At 41.3% G+C, this 23,091-nt stretch overlaps 1 protein-coding gene across 2 annotated transcripts in view; it reads right to left on the bottom strand.

The window, feature by feature from the left end:
• Drp2 (dystrophin related protein 2) overlaps positions 1–14,003 on the bottom strand; it is a 59,868-nt gene extending 45,865 nt beyond the window's left edge. The window contains exon 1 of one of the 2 annotated variants that reach the window (XM_045140903.1): positions 13,755–14,003. The gene's annotated coding sequence lies outside the window, so the exon portion shown is untranslated. The remainder of the gene's footprint in view (positions 1–13,754) is intronic. The other variant, XM_004668781.3, reaches the window with a different exon arrangement.
• Between the last annotated feature and the right edge of the window lie 9,088 nt (positions 14,004–23,091).

Genomic DNA, 23,091 nt, shown 5'->3' with positions numbered 1-23,091 from the left:
CAAATAAGGCTAATAATTACAATGGGATGCTGTAATTAAGGTTGGTAAGTCAGGGGCAACACAGTGGGAAAAGCCAAACTTATCCAAAAATACTCAGACTCAGAAACACTGAATTTGAGATGAATCTTGAAGGCAAAGTAGTTATTTGTCTATTCAGAGAAGGAGAGAAAGGGGAGAAAGGCATTCTGAGGAAATTGGCCCACCTGTGCAAAAGCTGATGTCATAGAAAGGCAAATAATATTCAGATAACAGTGGATTCAGCATGGCTAGAGTTTAGGAGGAACAGAGAGGGAAAAGACCTGGTGTATGCTCCTGAGAAGTTCATAGTCAGATAAAACAAACATAGGGAAAATAGACCATAAAGTGTGATTTGAATTAATATTAGAATCACCTATGGAAATGGAGTGAAGAGAGAGGAAGAAAAGGTGAATTGTACTGGATCATATTAAGAAAATTTCATGAGAGGAAATGTACTTTAGGTGAGTCATGAAAGAGAACTGGGAGTGTGACTCTGTAGAGAAGATTAAAAAAAATATATGATTGAAAACAGCAGAGAAATAAAAATGCACAAAATGGTGTATTCAGAAAATAAGGTAAGCATCTTGTGGGGCAAAGCAGGAGACAAGGCTGGAAAATGAAGTTGCAGTCACATTGGGCCATGCCCTCAATAGCAAGCAGAAGATTCTAGCCTTTAGCTTGTAGACAACAAGGAAGTCGAGGAGTGATATGACCAGAGTTTCACTTTAATTTGTTTTATTTTTTATTTATTTATTTGAGAGTGATGGGGGGGGAGGGAGGTAGGGAAGGAGGGAGGGGCAGGCAGGCAGAGAGCGAGAGAGAGAATGGGCACGCCAGGGCTTCCAGCCACTGCAAACGAACTCTAGAAGCATACACCCCCTTGTGCATCTGGCTAATGTGGGTTCTGGGGAATCAAGCCTCGAACTGGGGTCCTTAGGCTTTACAGGCAAGCGCTTAACTGCTAAACCATCTCTCCAGCCCCACAGTTTCACTTTAGAATGAGCCCTCTGCCTGCCTTGTGGAGGGATTCTCACCAGGTGTCAACCCATTGAGAGGCAGGATGCAGGAAGCATGGAGCAGGCAGCAAGCTCTAAGACTCAGTAAAGAAGCAAAATGTATGGGGCATAGTGATCAATTGGATGTGAAAGATGAGGGACGTATTTGAGTCAAATTTTCTAACTTGGGTAGATAATGTTGCCAACAGCAAGAGCTGGAAGACGGGAAAAGGAGCAAATCTGATATGATGAAGGGTAAAGGAAATGTTACATAATAAGCTATGCTGGAAAAATATTCAGCTTTAGATGGCAGGAGCTAAGCTTAGAAAAGGAGAGCTCAGAGCAGAAACTTTAGATGATGCACAAGTCACATCAGGGTTTAATGAATGCACACACATGGTAAGAATGGGGGTGGGGCGCAAAGGCGAAGCTTGTCAAAGGTAAAGGTGACCTCTTAATGCCTGGCAAAATCCACTCCTTTTCCAAAGGACAAGAACTTTTCATCTTTGACTCCTGATGCTGATGATTAAACAGTGACCATTTTTAGGTTATTCCAGTGGTTTTCAACATTTTAGGTGTAAGGGTCCCTTTTTAAGATGAAAAAACATTCTTACTTCACCCACTTACACCCACAATAGTAGCTGTATTTTTAGAACTTAATATGAGAAAAACACACATGAAGAGATCGGTGGTCTCCTTGCAACAAGTACCCTTCCCTTCTCAAGGGTCTATGGTCCCCAGATGCAGGGCTACCACAGATTCTGAGGGCATAGGAATTTGGAGTCTGAAAGACACTTTGTTATAGTTAAAATATTCTGGACATTACACAGCCATATATCTCCTTATCCTCAAGGAGATTCTCCAAAGGATACATGAAAATATGGTTTTTCCGTGATTAGGCACCAATATAAAAAAATTAGTTATTCAGATGAAAAAGTAAATAAATGAAGTATTAACTGGGTGTGGTGGCATACATCTTTAATCCCAGCACTCAGGAGGCAGAGGTAGAATCGCCAAGAGTTCAAAGCCACCCTGAGGCCACATAGTGAATTCCAGGTCAGCCTGAGCTAGCATGAGAGCCTACCTCAGGAAACCAAGAAATAAACAAATAAAAAATATTAATATGCACGTGTTGTGGAGATAAGGTCACAAAAAGCTTGCTTTCAGATTTCTCAGTATACTGTTTTCATTTTTATTTTTTCACAAGCAATTAATATTCTTAAAATTGGAAAATGATGTTGCTGAGGCTGGGTGTGGTATAGCACACCTTTAGTCACAGCACTCTGAAGGAAAAAGTAGGAGGATCACTGTGAGTTCAAGTTTGAGACCAGCCTGGAGCTACAGAGTGAGTTCCAGGTCAGCCTAGGCTAGAGTAAGGCCCTACCTCAAAAAAAAAGGAACTAAAAGGAAAAAATGGGGGCTGGAGTTGACTCAGCAGCTAAAGGTGCCTACATACAAAGCCTGGCTGGGTTTATACCCTAGTACCCATGTAAAGCAAGGCGCATAAAGTGGCACATGCATCTGGAGTTCATTTACAGGGTCAGAAGGTCCCGATAAGCCCATTCTCGCTCTCATAAATAAATAAAATATGTTTTATTTATTTGCAAGGAGAAAGATAGAGGGGGGAGGGAGAAAATGAGCATATCAGGACCTCTAGACACTGCAAACAAACTGAGATAGTTCAGCTGGTAAAGTGCTTGCCATGCCAGCATGATGATCTGAGCTTGAGTCCCAGAGTCCACATGAAATCAGCATGCTTGGAATCCCAGCACTAGGAATGCAAAGACAGAGGGCTACCTGGGGCTTGCTGGCAAGCCAGTCTAGTCTACTTGGAGAGCTTCAGGACAATGAGAGACCCTCTTTAAAGTCAAGTGGGTAGCATGTAAGGAACAACACCCAGGGTGGTCCTCTGGCTTCCACATGCACAGGTATGCTCATGCACCCATGAGTACACACCAGAGGTGGGGGAGGAGGCTTGCTCAGGACCACATGGATTTACTGCTTAATTTTACCAAAACTTTAAAGAAGAGCTAACATCAACAATCCTCAAACTGTTCCATTAACTGGACTGGGTAGGTACGCTATGAAATTCATTCTATGAAGCCAGAATTGCCCTGATACCAAAAGTAGAAAAGCATACAAAACAAAAAGTATTGGCTAATTTTCAGGAGAAGCATAAGCAATAAAATTCTTGCAAACTGAATTCAAAGACACATTAAAATATGAACAAGTTGGTTTCATCCCACAGATGCAAGGAAGATTCACATATGTAAATTAATACATTAACACAGCACATGAACAGACTTAAGGACAGGAATTACATAATCATCTCAATAGATGGAGAAAAGCCCAAATCTTGTCATGAGAAAAGCCCTGAAGAAGCTACAAATAAAAGGAATATACCTCAACCCAATAAAGGTTAATTGTGACAAACTTACAGACAACATTATACTAAATGGTGAAAAGCGCAAGCAAGCAAGAGTGGTTGGTCTCTTGCTCCACACACTTCTTATGGCCACTATTTTTTATCTTTACATAATATGTGAGAGAATACTACAAGTATGGGTACTTGTTTTCCACAGCACCTGTGTGGAGCTCAAAGGAAAACCTCAGGTGTCAAGACTCATCTTCCACTTTTTTTTTTTTTTGAGGCAGAGACTTGTTCACTGCATCATATGCCAGACTAGTAAACCAGTAGACTTTCAAGAATTCTCCCTTCATAGCCAGGCGTGGTGGCACACACCTTTAATCCCAGAACTCGGGAGGCAGAGGCAGGAGGATCACCGAGAGTTCAAGGCCACCCTGAGACTCTATAGTGAATTCCAGGTCAGCCTGAGCCAGAGTGAGACACTACCTCGAAAAACAAAAACAAAAACAAAAACAAAAAAGAATTCTCCCTTCTTGCCATATAAGCACTGGGATTACAAACACATGCTACTGCATCTAGCTTTTACATTGCTTCTAAGGTTTTGAACTCATGTCCTCATGCTTTTAAGGCAAATGCTTTATCCACTAAGCCATTTCTCCAGATCCCCTCTCTCCACTCCTACTTAAGATGTTGCTCAAAGTCTTGAATATAATAAGACAAGAGAAAGAAATAACAGTGATACAAATAGAAAAGGAAGAAGTAATATTAGCATTACTTGCAGAGGACATGATTTTATACTTAAAAGATGCTACAGACTTCACCAGAAAATATTTAGATCTGATAAAAAAACCTTCATGAAAGTAATAGGATACAATATTAACATACAAAAATCAGTAGGTCTCTGCATGCCAATAATAGAAGTGTTAAGAAAAAATCAGGAAAGTAAACTATTCACAGTAGCTTCAAAAACGCCTAGAAATAAATCTAATTAAGGAGTGCTTTTAAAGAAACCTCTACGGTGAAGTCTTTTGCTTTTCAAGGTAGGGTCTCGCTCTAGTCCAGGCTAACCTGGAATTCAATGGGTAGTCTCAGAGTTGCCTCAAACTCATAGCTATTCTCCTACCTATGCCTCCCAAGCACTGGGATTAAAGGCATGCACCACCACACCTGACTCAGCTTACTATTAAAATTAAATTGTTGGGCTGGAGGGATGGCTTAGTAGTTAAGGCATTTGCATGCAAAGCCAAAGGATCCAGGTTCAATTCCCCAGGACACACATTAGCCAGATGCACAAGGGGGTGCATGCATCTGGAGTTCATCTGCAGTGGCTGTAGGCGCTGGTGCACCCATTCTCTTCCTCTCTCTCTCTCTCTCTCTCTCTCTCTCTCTCTCTCTCTCTCTCTCTCTCTCTCCCTCTTTCTCTGTCAAATAAATAATAGTAAATATATTAAAATAAAATTGTACCACATACTATGTATCATTTTATATCCTGCATTTTTCACTTGCCACAATATCATGGTCATTGAAGAGTACCATTAGTTTCTCTAAAATGTGTGTATGGGTGTGCGTGTGCATGTGCGTGTGTGTGTGTGTGTGTGTGTGTGTGTGTGTGGTGTCACTGGAGATTGAATTGAACAAAGGCTTCAAACATACTAGGCAAACAGGCACTCTACCACTAAGCCACATCCCTAATCAAAATATGATTTTATTTATTTATTTATTAGACAGAGGGAGAGAGAGAGAATGGGTGCACCAGGGCTTTTAGCCACTGCAAATGAACTCCAGACACATGCACCACCTTGTGTATCTGGCTTAAGTGGGACCTGGAGAACTAAACCTGGGTCCTTAGGTTTCACAGGCAAGTGCATTAACCACTAAGCAATCTCTCCCAAAACATGATTTCTAACAACTGCATTGAGTACCATTGTTGAGACCATTGGCTCTGAGATCAAACAGACCTAGAATGAAGTCTACACTCTTTAGCATAGTAAGAGTGTAGACTGGGAAAAGTTAATCTCTCTCAGCCGCACTTTACTCATCTATAAAATGAGAATAAGAATGATAATGTCAGGCTGGAGAGATTGCTCAGTGGTTAAGGCATTTGCCTGCAAAGCCTTATAAACAACCTGGGTTCCATTCCCCACTACCCATGTAACGTCAGATGGACAAAGTAACATATGCATCTGGAGATCATTTGCAGTACCTAGAGTCCCTGGTGCACCCATTCTTTCTCTTTCCTCTGTGTCTCTCTGCTTGCAAATAAATAAATCATTAATTTAAAAAAAAAGAATGATATTAATGCCAGCATTTCAGAGGCAAAGGCAGGAGGATCACCATGAGTTTGAAGCCACCCTGAGACTACCTAGTGAATCCCAAGTCAGCCTGGGCAAGAGTGAGATCCTACCTCAAAAACAAACAAACAAAAAGAATGTTATTGACCTCAACAAATTATTCTAATTATTAAATTTAATCTTGTATTTGCATAATTTAGCACATGTCCTGGAAATAGTAAATAACTTAATGACTGTTAGCTACAATCATAGATAAATACTTTTTCACTGAATGGATACACCATGATTTTTTTTCAACAATTAGGTCTATGTTTAGAGCCCAATGTGGTGGCAAACACCTTTAATCCCAGCACTCGAGAGGCAGAGGTAGGAGGATCTCTGTGAGTGTGAGGCCACTCTGAGATTACATAGTGAATTCCAGGTCTGCCTGAGCTAGAGCAAGACCCTACCTTGAAAATAAAGGTTAAAAAGAAAAAGGTTCTAGATATAAGTTTATAGTTCTTCTGTTTTATAAGTCAAACTACAATGAACAATGAACATCAATTTTGTTTTTGAGGCAGGGTCTTACTCTAGCTCAGGCTGACCTGGCATTCAGTGTGTATTCTCAGGATGGCCTCGAACTCACGGTGATCCTCCTACCTCTGCCCCTTGAGTGCTGGGATTAAAGGTGTGTGCCACCACACCTGGCAATGAACATCATTCTTGTGATTCTTTCCTTAGCATAATTTCATAGAAGGGTAGAATTCCTGGAATAAAGGTTACAAAGATAATTTCAGGCTTGCAATACATATTTCTAAATTGTTCTAGAGAAAAGTTCTATCGCTTTATACTATCACCAGTAGTATATGAAAGTGCCTGTTCCTGAGACCACACTTGCCAAAAGTATGCATTCATATTTTATTTGCCAACATTGTGAGTTAAAACGTGTCCTGAAATTGCTTTTTATTACATTTATTGGTAGAGATGTGAACTTTTGCTCCACATATTTAGTGGTGTTTGCATTTCTTCTTTTGTGAATAATCTCTTGTGTTCTGTTGTGTGAGTTACTTCTTACCAAGCATATGGGTGCACGCCTATAATCCCACTAGTCAAGAGGTAGAAAGAAACAAGAGCATTGTCACAAACTGGAGATCAGCCTGGGTTACATAGTGAGTTCTAGGCCAGTCAAGGCTACAGTAAAAAATTTTGTTTCAATGAAGGAGAGAAATAAGAGAGGAGGAAAGGAGAGAAGAGGAGGAGGGAGAGAAGGAGAGGACAGTGGAGGAGGAGGAGAAGAAAAGCAAAGAGATTGAGATGCACTTCTTGTATCACCTTCCTTCTTACTCTTCTACTAACCTGTTCCTAGGTTAATGCCTCACCTAACAAAAATAAGATAACCCCAGAAGTCACTGAATTAATGCTTTGTAATCTTAACATGGACCAAAAGAAAGAAAAATTCTCTTTGGTCCAGGCATTAATATCCACTATCTTCAGTCTTTTCTCCTTTGACCTCAAGTCATTTCACATCTCTAGGTCTTATTTTGCTAGTCTGTCAAATATAAAGTTTGAAGGCAGACAGCCAACAAAGTGCTATTGTTCCTATCCTTTGAATAACTAGATTGTCTTTCAAGATCCTCAGCAGATGAGCCAGGTGTCCTGATGAATGCCTGCAAATCCCAGCACTTGGAACACAAAGGCAGAAGGGTGAAGACATAAAAGTCATCTTTGGCAACATAGCAAATTCAAGGCCAGCCTAGGCTAGATAAGACTTTGCCTCAAAAACAAAAACAACAGAAACACACAAATGGGCTGGGGACAGAGGTCAGTGGGTAAAGTGCTTACCATACAAACATGAGGATCTGTTTTAGATCCCTAGAAACCCCTATAAAATGCAGGGTGTGAAGGTGCCCTACACTGCTACAACTGAGAAAACAGACACAGGCAATCACTGGGGCTGCCTGGCTACCTAATCTAGCCAAACTGGTGAGCTCTAGGTTCAGCAAGAGACAAAAAATAAGAGAAAAAGTGACTGAGAAAGCCTGATGTGAACATCTGACCTCCACACTCATGCACATGCTTGTGTTCCCACACATATACACATGCATGCCACATGTATACACATTCAAAACCAATAAACAAATAAGGCATAGCTCCTTGAATGTAGAGAAATTTTCTCCCATTCCTTTTGGATTTTCATCCTTTTAAAAACGAGAAATTTATGCCCTAGGCAGAATGCTACTATTGTTGTTTGGCTAAATGGATATGTTTTGCATATCAAGTTTCCCTCTAAATATTTTACTTTTTAAATTTCATTAATTCACTTGAGAGCGAGAAAGAAAGAGGCAGATAGAGAGAGCAACAGATTGGGCACGCCAGGGCCTTCAGCCACTGCAAACGAACTCCAGATGCGTGTGTCACCTTGTGCATCTGGCTAATGTGGGTGCTGAGTAATCGAAACTGGGTCCTTTGGCTTTTCAGGTAAATGCCTTAACCACTAAGCAATCTCTCTAGCCCTAGATATTTAGATTACTGCTGCTCTTACCTTTGGCTAGAAAAGCTTCTTTCTGCAGATGACAATCACTAGTAGGGAGACTCAAGATTCATCAAAGTGGTAACAATAAGTAACTCTAGACTGCTCAGCTGTAAAGGAGACATCTCTATCATGCCCTCCAAGGCTCAGGAAACATTGAGAAAGAGGGAACAGAAAGTATATAAGAACCAGAAGTTGGGGAGGAGTGCTTTGAAATGCTGTCTTCCACACATGAAATGTTCATTACATCTATGACCTCACAGTGACTATCATTACCTGCATAAGACCTGTATGCAACACATTGGCATGGACGATGGAGGGCAAAAAAAAAGAGAAAAGTCATTAACATAGCAGAAGGACTAGTTGGAAAGAAGGGGTTCAGTGGAAGAGGAGTGAAGAAGATAGGGGAGGGAGAACAAAAGAAGGTAGTGGGAGGGGCTTATCATTGAAATACATTATGCACATGTATGAAAAGTGTCAATAAAAAGTTAAAAAATAAGTAATGGGTTTAGAAAATAAGTGCATAAAGTATATATGTAAAATATTGAATTATTATAAAGCAAATCCCCATATAATCACAGGCCAGGTTGAGAAATAGAATTTAAATCTTCTTGATAAAACTCTCATGTCCCCAATAGGAAATACAATTTTTTTATATTTAATTTTTTTAGAGAGAGAATTAGAGCAACAGGGTGTCAGCACTGCAACTGAACTCCAGACACTTGTGCTACTTAGTGGGCATGTGCAAACTTGCACCTGCCTCACCTTTGTGTGTTTGGCTTCTGTGGGATCTGGAGAGTCTAACACAGGTCCTTAGGCTTCGCAGGCAAGTGCTCTAACTGCTAAGCCATCTCTCCAGTCCAGGAACTACAATTTTAACAATATTCTCTTGTACCTTTTGAATTTTACCTGCTACTTAATTATTTCTACCCACTCTCCTCCAAAAGGAAATCTTCAATTGTTTTATGGAAAAATTTATGTAGTAGCTTTTTTATATCTTAATAGACAATAGCAGTTAAAAAATACTGGCCAGACATGTTTGCACATACCTGTAATCTGTGAACTCAGGAGGCTGAGACAGGGGTATTGTGAGTTTAAGGCCAGCCTGGGCTACATAGTGAGATCCAGTTTCAAAAAAATCTATATTCAATGTTTTATAGACACATTATCTAAACCTTAACATTTTTAATCCCTAAGACAATTATATGATGTCATTTTTATTTTTGACTTTAACATTCAGTGAGAAAACATAGGCACAAAGATAGTAACTTCTTTAGTTATACTGGGAAAATGTGGTGAGCAGCTGAGATTTGTACTGAGGCAGCAGTATCCCAGAATGCAAGTTCTTCACCATTACCCTATTTTGTCTCTATAAATTTTAGACTCAGAGGCATTGCAATTAGACTCCTTAGCAAGTAGGAAAGAGTTTTGGCTATGGGCCACCAGGTGAGAGTCCAGGTGCTGGTTCAGATATGCCACTGTTCAGGCAAAGACACAGCAATTTAAGAACAAAGGATTATCGTATATGTTGGTGCACACCTGTAATCCTGGTATTTGGAGGCAGGGAGATCAGAAGTTCAAAGCTATCATGAGCTACCTAGTGAGTTCAAGGGCAGCATGGGCTATAAGAGACCGTGCCTAAGCAATCAAAGCAAAGATCAGGCAGAATGCAGTGATTCTAAAGTCTGGGGCAGCCCTGAGCTGGCAGACTCTACAAAGAACTTAAATGGCTTTTATAGGACATCTGAGAAATAAAATTCTGGAAAACTCTGTAAGTTTCTGCTCAGAACTTCCTATGTCTAGAGATCAATAAATAATTTTAATGAGTCCTTTCACCTAAAAATTGGATGTTGGGAGCTTACATGAGCAGGCCAGTTACAGAAGTGGACAAGAATGTCCACTGTAGGATTATCTTCAATAGTGAAAATGAGAAATAAACTTAAATGTCTATTGACAATGGACTGCATCTGGAAGGTAGTGTGACATAATTATTAAGGGCACAGGCCCAGAGCCTGGATGCTCAGGGTTGCATCTGCCTGTGCTGTTTGATAGCACAGATCAGTACAAATTCTCTAACCTTACTATGCTTCAGTTTCCATGTCTACAAAACAGGGATAACAAAAGACCTGCCCTCTAGTCTTGCTGCAAACAGAGCATTCAAATATGATTATTTCAGCCACTCATACAATGCAATGCTATGTAGCTGCTAAAAATGAGTTGGATCTCTAGGCTATAACTTATTAGGATGACAAACATGTACATGTTAGACAAAAGAAAACATGTGTCAGAATGCTATGTGTAGTAAAATAATATTGAAAATGTGTGTGAAAAGAAAGGCTGGACAGATACACACTCAACTGTTGTTCACTGACATTTCTTCAGGAGAAGTGTATGAAGAGGAGCTTCTCCTTTCTACATTATACTCTTTTAAACAACCATTTATTCTTCTTTTTTTTTTTTTTTTTTTAGTTTGTTTTTCAAGGTAGGGTCTCACTGTAGCCTACGCTGACCTGGAATTCACTATGTAGTTTCAGGGTGGCCTTGAACTCATGCTGATCCTCCTACCTCTGCCTCACAAGCGCTGGGATTAAAGGCGTGCGCGACCATGCCCGGCTTCCCATTTATTATTCTTTTTTTTTTTTTTTTTAATTTTATTTATTTATTTGAGAGCGACAGACACAGAGAGAAAGACAGGTAGAGGGAGAGAGAGAATGGGCGCGCCAGGGCTTCCAGCCTCTGCAAACGAACTCCAGACGCGTGTGCCCCCTTGTGCATCTGGCTAACGTGGGACCTGGGGAACCGAGCCTCGAACCGGGGTCCTTAGGCTTCACAGGCAAGCGCTTAACCGCTACGCCATCTCTCCAGCCCCACCATTTATTATTCTTAAGAGAAAAAATAATCAAGACTTAGGGAAGACTTCTAAGATGGAAAAGAATATGACAATGGGAAGAAGACCCTCTTCCAGTGGACTAGAGTCTCCTTGGTCCAATGTGACACTGCATGGCCATCTCCCTTCTCTGGCCTTTCTCCTACACAGCCTGGCAGTAAGAGAGGAGATACACACTTTATTGGTACTAAACATTGTTACATGTTTCTAAAATCATTCCTGTACTATAGCCAAAAAGCAAGTTTCCACTTCAGATGGACCTCACTTGATGAATAAATCAGAGATGCTTACATTGTGAAACTAGAAGGGACATGTGAGATGATTTAAGCCAACCCCTCTTTTTTAAAAAAAATATTTTATTTTTATTTATTTGCAAGGAGAGAGAGAGAGAGAGAGAGAGAGAGAGAGAGAGAGAGAGAGAGAGAGAGGAGAGAGCTAGAGAGAATGGGCATGCCAGGGTCTCTAGCCACTGCAAACGAACTCCAGAAGCATGCACACCCTTGTGCATCGGGCTTACATGTGTACTGTGTCCTTTGGCTTCAAAGGCAAGAGCGTTAACCACTAAGCAATCTCTCTAGCTCAAGCCAACCCCTTTTAAGAAAATGTGTTCCTAAGAAGTTAACTATCAAGCAATTTTGAGGAATAAAATGTATTTTCCTTTGAAAATTTACAGACACATCCCCATGGGTGAAAATTTTATTCCAAGAGCAAATTAATTCAATAAAGCTGAAAGATTTATACACTACCAGTGAAAGTCTAAGTTAGTAAAGCATTTTGGAGAGGGATGTGACAATGTCTCCCAAAAGTGCTAAGATTCATATTCTGCAAGGAGACAAATCCACTCCAAATAGTTTCTTAATAGAAATAGTTACCCAAGAACACCTACCCAAGAATGAATATGGTAGCTTTAAGTATGATAGCTACAAGCTTGAAGTAGCCTAAGAGTCTACGGACAGCAGAATATATATAATATGGGTCTCTCTCTTACACACATGCATACTTTAAAACAGAACCTATTACACTTGATCAAAGTCCAAGAAGTAATTTAAAAAATTTATTAATATTCTCCCAGAACACTGTTCTATAGCACAGTGCTTCAGTAAGTGCTGTCCTAGAAGGATTTACTTGCCACTTTATTTGCTGGTGGGTGTTTAGAATCCTTGGGAATGGAGGAGTATAGTTTCTTAATATAGAATCCACAGTGGCATTTCTCTGAGTGATTATCAGATTATAAGGCTATTTTCTCAGGCTCCACTCACGACATCTATACTCATGGGCATTGTGGCAGATCTAACATCAGAACCTCTGAGCATCTGTTTTACTAGGGTTGCATTCCAGATGTGCTCTTGGCATCTGGATTTGGAGCCTTTGTTAAGTTTGCAGCATCAAGCCCTGTTCTCCTTATTCAGGTGATGGCAAAGATGGGATGTGCTCGTGGTGGAAGCTCACATCTACTTATCTATGGCCTAATGACTGGAGGTGAAAGTCTCTTCCATATGTCTCCAGTCCACAGATTATCAGTTGACAGGGAGCAGCACTTCAAGGCAAAGGCCTCTTCCCCAAGGAAAGAGTGGCTCCATCTTCTTTCAGGGATAGTACATTGACTTCAACTTCCAGCATTGCTTTTTGGAGAGCTTTCCTTAGAAGACCTTGAGATTCTTAGGAACTAACTCCCCACCCATGGCTTAGAAGCAAAATGTCTTAAGATTTGTGGCTCTCACGGAATCTTTTTGAAAGGGGACTTACTTGAGAGCCTTTAGTCTAGAAACAAGAATTCCTTTGGAAAAGTCAGTAGCTAAAATGAATCAGACATAGAGCTTTTCTTAAAAGGTTTTGTTTTTTTTTTTGAACAATCAAAAATAAAACATAAAAGTATGCTCTTTTCCTGACAGCATGCACGGTGTCCTGAATAGAAACCAGCTGCAGATGCTAAGACTCCTCCTTCTCTTCCCTAGCAGTGACACCTTCTTGGACCCAACACCTAAGAAATCTGTCTCTATTTGGCTGCCAAAGGAAGGATAAACCTTAACTCCTACACAGCCCCAGGCCCACCTATCTGTCCTGAGACTAAAAGAAAAATGGGGTCTTGGACTCCAAGACAAATGGCATTTTAAACCACTCCAGAGTCTATCAAGAGTGGAAAGGTCCCTACTAATTAAAGGGGACAGAATAGAAACTGGGGCCAAAGACAAAGGGGAAACGCACCAGAGAAAATTAAAGGAGTCAGGAAGTCCACACAGAGATTCAGAGAGCCCTCTGGACTCAGGCTGTTTGGTTAGAGCCCGATTCACTTCAGGAAAGAACTCCTGTGCCCTGCCTGCTGGCCACAATACTCATTTGCTCAGAAAATCTGCTCTGAGGTCCAATGTGGACTCTCTTGTCTCTTTCCAACAAATGCTTTCCATATACCTCCCCTTTCCTCTCGCCAGGAAATCTACCCTTGAATAAAAGGCATGTCATTGAGAACCTAAAATAAACAGATGTCCCTTTTTCATCAAAGAAACAAACCATAGACCTTCCTCTTGTTCATTTTTAGATCACAATTGTTTAAATTGGCCTGAGTTACTATTCTTGGGTATCTTTTTTTTTCTTTATAAATCCAAGCAGTGGATACTTCATTGCAAGCATTTTAATGCAAGTTTTTCCCCAAAGGCACATGCAGACAGACAGGCAGGCGCACACTCACACAGCACCCCTGAAGCTTCCCTTCTTCACTCATTCCTCCTCTGCCAGCTCATCAAGGGCGAGGTTTGGAGATGATTTTTCTGTGGCCTACCTTCTGATTCCGTGAGGTCGGAAAAGCAAGCGATAGCTGGAAGCTGAGAGGCCTGAGCTAAGCTGCCTCTGTGAATCAGCAAATAAGTCCCTGAGACAGGGATGCCGACAGCTGCTGTGAGCACACTCTCCCTCGGTCTCTCCCACCCCCCTGTCCTCCTTATCCTTCTCTTCCTCCTCCCCTCTCTGAGCTGCTCAGTGTTGCTATGCAATCATCATCTGGGCTAACAGCATCATCAGTCCGACCTTAGGCAACGATACCCTTGACTGGGCAGATGCAGAAAGAGCAAGGACAATCTCATAAAACTACCGGAGCTGTGGCGGCTAGCGGAGATTTCAATTCATTAGCAGCAAAGGAGGAAAGCGGAAGAGCCTTAAAAGCAGAGGGAGAGAGGGGGAGAGGAGGAGAGGCTTCCACTTGGGGGAGGAGACAAAAGAGCCCTGGAGATCAATAGGAGCTGCTGAGCCCCAACTTCCACAAATCTAGCCCCAAGCCAAAACCAACTTCCCAGCCAGCAGCTGGCAGGGGCCCCTCAATAGCCTGCCCAAGGTTCAGTTTCACTGCTGGGAGCTGAGACACTCTGCTCTACAATTGTCACTGGTACTCAAGGTACGTTATTGGGCACAGCACAGTTGACAGTGATCTCTGAGCTGTGTATCATACCCTCCTAGATCTTATAAGAAAGAAAAAAAAATCATCACAAGGAGAAGAAACCAAATGGTCCTTAAATGAGTTGAGGAACTAGTACTCCTGCCTGGACCACCTGCTCACTGATAATCCCAGTCTCTATCACAGGTCTCAGACATACTAACCCTTATTCTTGTTATCTTTGTTCAAGGCTTGAGTTCCAAACACCCTGAAAGACATGAGAGAAATCACTAACAGGATGGGGATATTATGTTACTTTATTGTGTGGCCCAGCACACAGGTTACTTAATACCTGTATGATGAGTGAGTAAACTAAAGGAAGGGATAGGTGGATGGATAGCAGTTAGAAAGTGCTCCATCGTCACCCTTCTACCCAAATGCACTAAAACTTGAACCCCTCACAGCTCTAAGTTAGAGCAAAGGATAAGAGAATGATTCCTCTTTCCTCTTTCCATTTCTGAGAACATGGTGTATATGAGGGAAAGAGATTGGGTTGGGCATATGTTACTGAACATCTCTGAGTAGTATCTGAAATCTTCATACTCTCTGGTCTGTACAATCTGAGACAGATTATCTGTCTGAAGGACTGAGAATTATTACTATTGTTATTATCATTGAGTTGGGTTTTCTATAACTTTGTAATCATTTTTTAAAAATTTTTTGTCCATTTTTTATTTATTTATTTGAGAGCAACAGACACAGAATGACAGATAGATGGAGAGAGAGAGAATGGAGAGAACGGGCATGCCAGGGCTTCCAGCCACTGCAAACGAACTCCAGATGCGTGCGCCCCCTTGTGCATCTGGCTAACGTGGGACCTGGGGAACCGAGCCTCGAACTGGGGTCCTTAGGCTTCACAGGCAAACACTTAACCGCTAAGCCATCTCTCCAGCCCACTTTGTGATCATTTTAATGATAAAAACATTTGAGGGGGTCATGGTCTCATATATATATATCATGCTGACCTTAAACTCTATGTAGCTGAGGATAACCTTGAAATTTCTGACCCTCCTGTATCTACCTCCTGAGTGCTGGGATTATGGATATGTGCCATTATACATAGTTAATGCAGAGCAGAGCTGAGAATCTAACCCAAGGCTTTGTGCATGCTAAGCAAACATTCTATCAACTGGGCTACCTCAGCCCTGAGAAAAAGTTTATAATTTTGTGTGCATATATGTGTATACTTATGTGTGTAGAGGCCAGTGCACAAGCTCAGGTGTAATTCCTCTCCGGTACTGCTCATCTTTTTTGAGACAGGGTCTCTCACTAACCACTAACCCATCTTGCCAGCCCCAGGACTCTTTTACAACTGACTTAGAATGACTCCAAGGGGGAGTTGTCTGGAAGAAAGACCAGAGGGAATATTTGGAGAAATTTCTTGGCTTGCCACAGATGTAGGGTAGCCAAGAGAGATATGTACCAAACACAGGGCATCCCAACTTACTGTTCATTCTTGAGGAGCTGAGGTTGTAGCTCAGTGGTAGAGCATGGATTTAGGATGCATGATGTTTTGGGTTAAATCACAAGAATTCCAAAAAAGAATAAAAGAAAAGAGAAATTCCAAAGTCCCTATGAAGTTGAGAACTGTTCAACACTGGCACCGGCTCACCAGCACAACTCAGAGTCAAGATCTAGAATCCATTTAATGACAGTTGGACTTGCTCAGGTCATAAGAAATCCTTTATTTTCCCTTTTCTATCTCTAGAGAAAGTATTCAGACTAAATGTACAAATATATAGTACCAGGGACTGGAGAAATCTCACAGTCAGTAAAGTGCTTGCCAGGCTAGCCTGAGGACCTGAGTTTAGATCCCCAGCATTTACATAAAAACCAGGTGTGGCAGTGCATGCCTATAATACCAGTACTGAGTTGGCAAAGAAAGAGGATCCTTGGGGCTTGCTACCTATGTAGTCTAAGCAAATGGGTGAGCTCCAGGTTCAATGAGAGACCTCAAACATGTCTCAAAAATAAGGTGGACAGCAGATAACAAAGTAGTCTGATATCAATGTCTGGTTTCCAATCATGTACACAAACATATGCTCTCACACATGAACACCCATATACACACAGACATACTACACATTTATATGCACAAAAATACAGTATCAGCCTCCATGAAAATTACCCAGGGGCTTATCTAGAGGGGTACAAAAAGTGCTTCTCAAATTTCTTTCCCACAGAGTAGCATAACATAAAATATCTCTGTATTCCTTTGACTAAGGCTTCCAAGGGCCCTTGTGAAAATAAGAGTATTACCTAAGACAAAAAAACTTGTCATTAGCTGGTAGCACCAATATTCAATTATTAGATAGCATTAATATTATTATTGCTATTAATGAGTACTTGCCAAGCACTGCTTGAATTGTTTTGCACACATCAGTAGTTCAATTTATCTTCACAGAACATAGCTTCTATTGCATTTAAGGGTGTTGTAACCTAGTGAGGTTAAGTGACAAGCCCAAGGTCACACAGCTAATAAATTTTGGATCTATGGCCTAATCTAGATCTCACTGGCCAATGCCTACATGACTAACCATTATGATTAACTGCTTTTATTCACCTAGTTGTGGCCTGATCCAGTGTCGGGCCTAGTAGTAAGTCATTGAGACAAATGTAACAAGGGAAGAAGAATTCCTAGGATGCCTTATCTATCTTTTTGCTCTTACTGAAGTGTTTTGTCCCTATTCAGAATGCCTCTTTTTACATTATAGTTTAGAAATATAAAGGACCTTAGAAATCAGACCTCTTTCTGAGGAGTCTCAATTGAGAAAATCCAACAAAAATTTGGATTAGACTATGAATGGAGTATAAAGGGGAAAAGACCTTTAGATGAAATAGAGCACTTCTGGTTGCCATAGTTCCCACCCCGCCCACTGAGCTCATCTACTTGCTATACCACCTGCTTATATTCTGGACACTGTGGAGAATATGTTGTCTTCTAAGCCATTCCTTACTGTTGTTAATCTTTTTAGGTATTTGGAGGAGGGTTGTTTGTTTTTGGTTTCCTTGAGGGGAGTACTGGTATGAGTATACTCTCTGCTTGTGTTTCAGAAGAGATAATTTATCTGTTTACTGTTACAATTGAACAGAAAAGTTCATGCTGACATTTAAACACCAGGGAGATTAATTTTACCCAGTAGAGTCCTGAGTATACCAGAGCAAACATGCAGCCTACCCTCAATTTACTAAAGAGAAAATGAGAAAGGGTAGGTTAAGCACACATTTTATTTATTTATTTATTTTAGGAAGAGAGAGAGAACTGTCATGCCAGGGCCTCAACCACTGCAATCAAACTCCAGGTGCTTGTACCACCTAGTGGGCATGTGCAACCCTGCTCTTGCCTCACCTTTGTGTGTCTGGTTTACTTGGGATCTGGAGAGTCAAACATGGGTCCTTAGGCTTCACAGACTAGCACCTTAACCGTTAAGCCATCTACCCAGCCCACAAGTTTTTAAATATTTTAATTTTTTATTTATTTGAGAGAGACAGAAAGAGAGAGAGAGAATGGGCACACCAAGGCCTTTTGCCACTGCAAACAATCTCCAGGTGCATACTCCACTTTGTGCATCTGGCTTTACGTGGGTACTGGGGACTTGAACCTGGGTTGTCAGGCTTTGCAGGTAGATGTCTTAACTGCTGAGCCATCTCTCCAGCCCCACGAATTTTGACTTTAGCCAACCTTAGTACTTGCAAGAGAATGTTCAATACCCACTCTAGTATGACCAAGTCACACTTTTTATTTGAGAGCGACAGACAGACAGAAAGAGGCAGATAGATAGAGAATGGGTGTGCCAGGGCCTCCAGCCACTGCAAACAAACTCCAGATGCATGTGCCCCCTTGTGCATCTGGCTTACATGGGACCTGGGGAATCAGCCTCGAATCAGGGTTCTTAGGCTTCACAGGCAAGCGCTTAACTGCTAAGCCATGTCTCTAGCCCCCAAGTCAAACTTTTATTGGTGGACAATATCAGGTAGAACATTTTAGGTAGAGAGAATGTGCAAGAGCGTGAAGGTCAGGGAAAATGCTTAGCTGAGGGGCTGCAAGTACTACTTAAGTATAGTAGGTTAAAATAGGGCATGGGTATGAAAAGGGAGAAGGTGGACAGAGATGAAGCTATGAAGCACACCGATGGGACAATGGAGGTGCTGGAATCCTAGATAAGTGTCACTACAAATTTTAATCAAAGTTGCCTATGTTCCCAACATTTGGGAAGGCTGAGGTAAGAGGATTGTCATAAGTTTGAGGACAGCCTGGGCTAAGATAATTTCCAGGTCAGCCTTGGTTAGATGAGACCTTGCCTTAACAAAACCAACAAAAGCAGGGGCTAGAGGGATGGCTTAGCGGTTAAGGTGTTTGCCTGCAAAGCCAAAGGACCCTGGTTCAATTCCCCAGGACCCACGTTAGCCAGATGCACAAGAGGGTAAATATGTCTGGAGTTTGTTTGCGGTGGCTGGAGGCCCTGAGGGGCCCATTCTCTCTCTCTCTCTCTCTGTCAAATAAGTAAATAAAAATATTTTTTTAAAAAATGAAGCAGGAGGGCTGGAGAGATGGTTTAGCGGTTAAGCGCTTGCCTGTGAAGCCTAAGGACCCCGGTTCGAGGCTCGGTTCCCCACGTCCCACGTTAGCCAGATGCACAAGGGGGCGCACGCGTCTGGAGTTCGTTTGCAGAGGCTGGAAACCTTGGCACGCCCATTTTCTCTCTCTCCCTCTATCTGTCTTTCTCTCTGTGTCTGTCGCTCTCAAATAAATAAATAAATAAAAATTTAAAAAAAAAATGAAGCAGGAAAGTAATGTGACCATATGTCAGTTTCAGCACCATCACCTGCAGTGGCTTCCCATTACCAAGTAGCTACTATACACGAGGTCCTGTATTAGACCACAGGGGCATGTGGAAGGTTCTGAAACTTATTTCAAGTTACTCACAGCCAAATAAGTGAGAGAGCTACTGAAACATAAAGACGATAGAGTGATAAGGGCACTGCAAGGGGAACTGGAAAAGAGGAAGTCTGGAAGCTTACATGCAGTCATAGTACTCATCTGCTGAGAACCTGAACTAGGGCAGTGTAGTGAGGGGGCAAATGGACACATTAGCTTTCCCTTGGAAGAATGGACCTTGCCCACTTAATCTTCTTCACAGTACTCTTTCCTCTTATGATTTTTTCCTAGCCTGATTATTGCTGATAAACTGCTGGGTGGGGATGAGCTGTGGGTGGAATTTTGGTGGGTGGGGGGAGTGGGAGAGGTGATATAGTTAATCCCCATTGCTTTTTTAAGCCTTGTTCATTGGTTGCCTGACCAAATTTACCAAAAGTACTACTCCCAATCATTTCTAGTTTTCCTAAACCCCCAACACCAGCCCACCTGCTTCAGAAAATGGCATATTCTTACATTACTAAAAAGGTAGCTAGTGGCTCCCTCTGTGAACTGGTCTACTTCATTTCTTCTTTTTAAATATTTTATTCATTTCTTTTTTGTTAGCATTTATTCATTAGACAAAAGAGTGGACTTTGTTGTGACATTTTCATGTATGTATATTATGTACTTCTAATTTTTATGTTTTTTTTCATTTAGAATTAAATTTATTTATTTATTTGCAAGAAGAAACAGAGACAGACAGAGAATGAATGGGAGCACCAGGGCCTCCAGCTGCTATAAACGAACTCCAGATGCATGCACCACTTTATGTATCTGGTATCATGTGGGTACTGGGGAATCAAACCTGGGTCATTAGGCTTTTCAGTCAACCACCTTAACTACATAGCCATCTCTCCAGCCCCCCCCCCTTTTTACAGTTTTTATTGACAGTTTTAAAAATATTACTTAAATTTTTTGGTGGGGAGATTCGAGGCAGGGTCTCACTCTAGCTCAGGCTGTCCTGGAATTCACTATGTAGTCTCAGGGTGGCCTTGAACTCATGGCGATCCTCCTACCTCTGCCTCCCGAGTGCTGGGATTAAAGGCGTGCGTTATAACACTCAGCTAGAAAATATATTTTTTTATTTATCTATTTGAGAGAGAGAAAGAGGGAGAGAGAGAGAGAGAATGGACACACCAGGGCCTCCAACTATCGTAAATGAAATCCAAACACATGTGCCACCTGGTGCATCTGGCTTATGTGGCTCCTGGGGTATTGAACGTGGATCCTTTGATTCTACAGGATAGCACCTTAAGTAAGCCATCTTTCCAGCCCTTTTATTGACAGTTTTAACCCATGAACATATTGTAATTTGATCCCATTGCGGTCCTATTATATTCTTTTTCCTTCTCCCATCCTCTCCTCTATTCCATTCAGCACTCTCCTCTTTGCAAGTATCCCTTCTTCTGTATTAATGTCTCAGTTTTTTGTCTTCCTCTGTCGTCAACTTACTGGTGCATTGGATTCATGACCTCACTGTCCCCACAAGACCTGCACAATTCTGAACCCATAAGCATTTTTTATGTTTTTTTTTTTTTTTTTTTGTTTCTCAAGGTTGGGCTTCACTCTAGCCCAGGATGACCTGGAATTCACTATGATGTCTCAGAGTAGCCTTGAACTCACGCTATCCTCCTACCTGTGCCTCCCAAGTACTGGGATTAAAGGTGTGTGCCACCACACCTGGCCTTTTTTTTTTTTAAATCTTATTTGAGGCAAGTATAGACCAAGCTGACTTATAACTTACTCTGTAGCTCAGGCTGGCCTTGAACTCACACGGAACCTCCTATCTCACTCTCTAGAGAGTGATGGAATTAAAGCCATGAGCCATCATACCTAGCTTACCTCATCATTTCTTAGTTTTCCCTTTCCATCATCTTCGAGCAAAATAAAATCCCATTTTCATCGCTGTGGTCAAAACTTCTAATGACCTCACAGCATGTGATTTATCTACCTATATTTTCATTACCTCTAACTCTTTCCTTGTTGCTAAAATTAAAAAGAACATGTGGGCTGGAGAGATGGCTTAGCAGTTAAGGCACTTGCCTGCAAAACCAAAAGACCCAGGTTCAGTTCCCCAGTACCCACATACAGCCAGATGCACAAGGCAGTGCATATGTCGGGAGTTCCTTTGCAGTGGCTAGAGGCCCTGGTGTGCCTATTCTCTCCCTCTCTCCTCTCTCAAATAAATAAATAAATAAAATATTTTAAAAAGAATGTGAAGGTCAGGAAGTTTCCTGACTCCTGTGATTTGTAAAGTGAGCTGCATATCTCCCCACTAGATAAAGTACCCCTGGAAACACACAGCCCACTTCAATCATACAGCCAAGTCAAGACCATGTGACTCACAAGCTAGAGAGGATTTAGAGAGAAGCTATACCATCAGAGTAGAATGTTCTCAGGTTTCAAGTAAACTTGGGAAGTAAAAAGTAGACTAGAAATGTTGAGACAATAATAATAATAATAAATCTATGTCATTTACTGTCTGAAGCCTGTCTTCTGCCCTATTATTTAGTTTATGTGGTGGAGATTGCTTCTAAAGAATAGGGATTTCACACAGTTAAATCAATAGGGCTAGCAGAAGTAAAATACCTCAGGACAAGCGAGATTAATAGTAATTGAGATGGGAGAATGAATGAGAGAGAAGGAGGGAGGTATTTTCACCAAGTGGATATGACAGAGATGAAGGAAGCAGGAAGTGTGGAGATAAGGTGCAGGAACACAGATGAATTTTGTCATTGGAGTTAATAAGGCATTATGCAAAGCCATAATATACTAAAGGTTGAAAAAAATTAATGTCCCATTCAATGCTCTGAGAACTCTATTGCTTTTATTGAAAGTATCAAAATGCAGAACTCATTTTATACACTTAGTTACCTCCCACCCTCTTCTCCCGTCCTTTAAACTTCTGCTAAGCAGACCCAGCAGCTGGGGAGTTGTATAACAACATATTATGTTCTATTTATGTTCTTAAACATATTCCATTTAAACCCAAACCACCCAAGCTACAGCTGAAATGCTATAGTGGAAAGAATACTGAGTTAGGAGTCAGAGAACAAAGGTTCTAATCCCACTTTTGCTAAATTACTGTTAACCTTTTTGAGCTTTGAGCTTTTGCCTCTCCATTAGAAAGGGAATAATAACTGCCCTCTTTATTGCACTTGATTAGGTGGAGAATCAAGCAGGACAATAGGTGTGAATAATATATTGAAATCATAATGTGCTCTCCAAATGTAAGAGATTATTATTTCCATTGCTTCCAGGTCCTGGTGGTTTTCCTCTCTGCAGGGGACATAAAGACCTAGAGAAGATTATACCAGCTGAGCAAGCATGCTAGGAATATAATTAGCTCCCTGTTTCCATGCTAGATCAGACACTACAATACTTCACCAAATCATACCCACAACTCAGTTTTAGACCATCTTTCACAGTATCCTCCTTCAAGCCCAGACTGCTAGACCTATTCACACTCAATAGCAACCTTTCCCATGTAAGCCCAAGGGTAAGAGAGACAACTCAGTAAGAGCGACAGGTTTTCTAGGCTAACCACAATTTGTTGATTTGGACTTTCATTATGTTTAAGTTGATAAGTCCAAGAGGATAACTTGCACTGAGAAAAGAAGGGCATTAACACTTGGGTGGTTTGTACGCTGTGCCAAATACAATGTAGGACACTTGATACCT

This window comes from Jaculus jaculus, chromosome X (assembly GCF_020740685.1).
Source record: "Jaculus jaculus isolate mJacJac1 chromosome X, mJacJac1.mat.Y.cur, whole genome shotgun sequence".
Taxonomy (NCBI): Eukaryota; Metazoa; Chordata; class Mammalia; order Rodentia; family Dipodidae; genus Jaculus; species Jaculus jaculus.
This window is presented reverse-complemented; position numbering and strand designations above follow the sequence as displayed.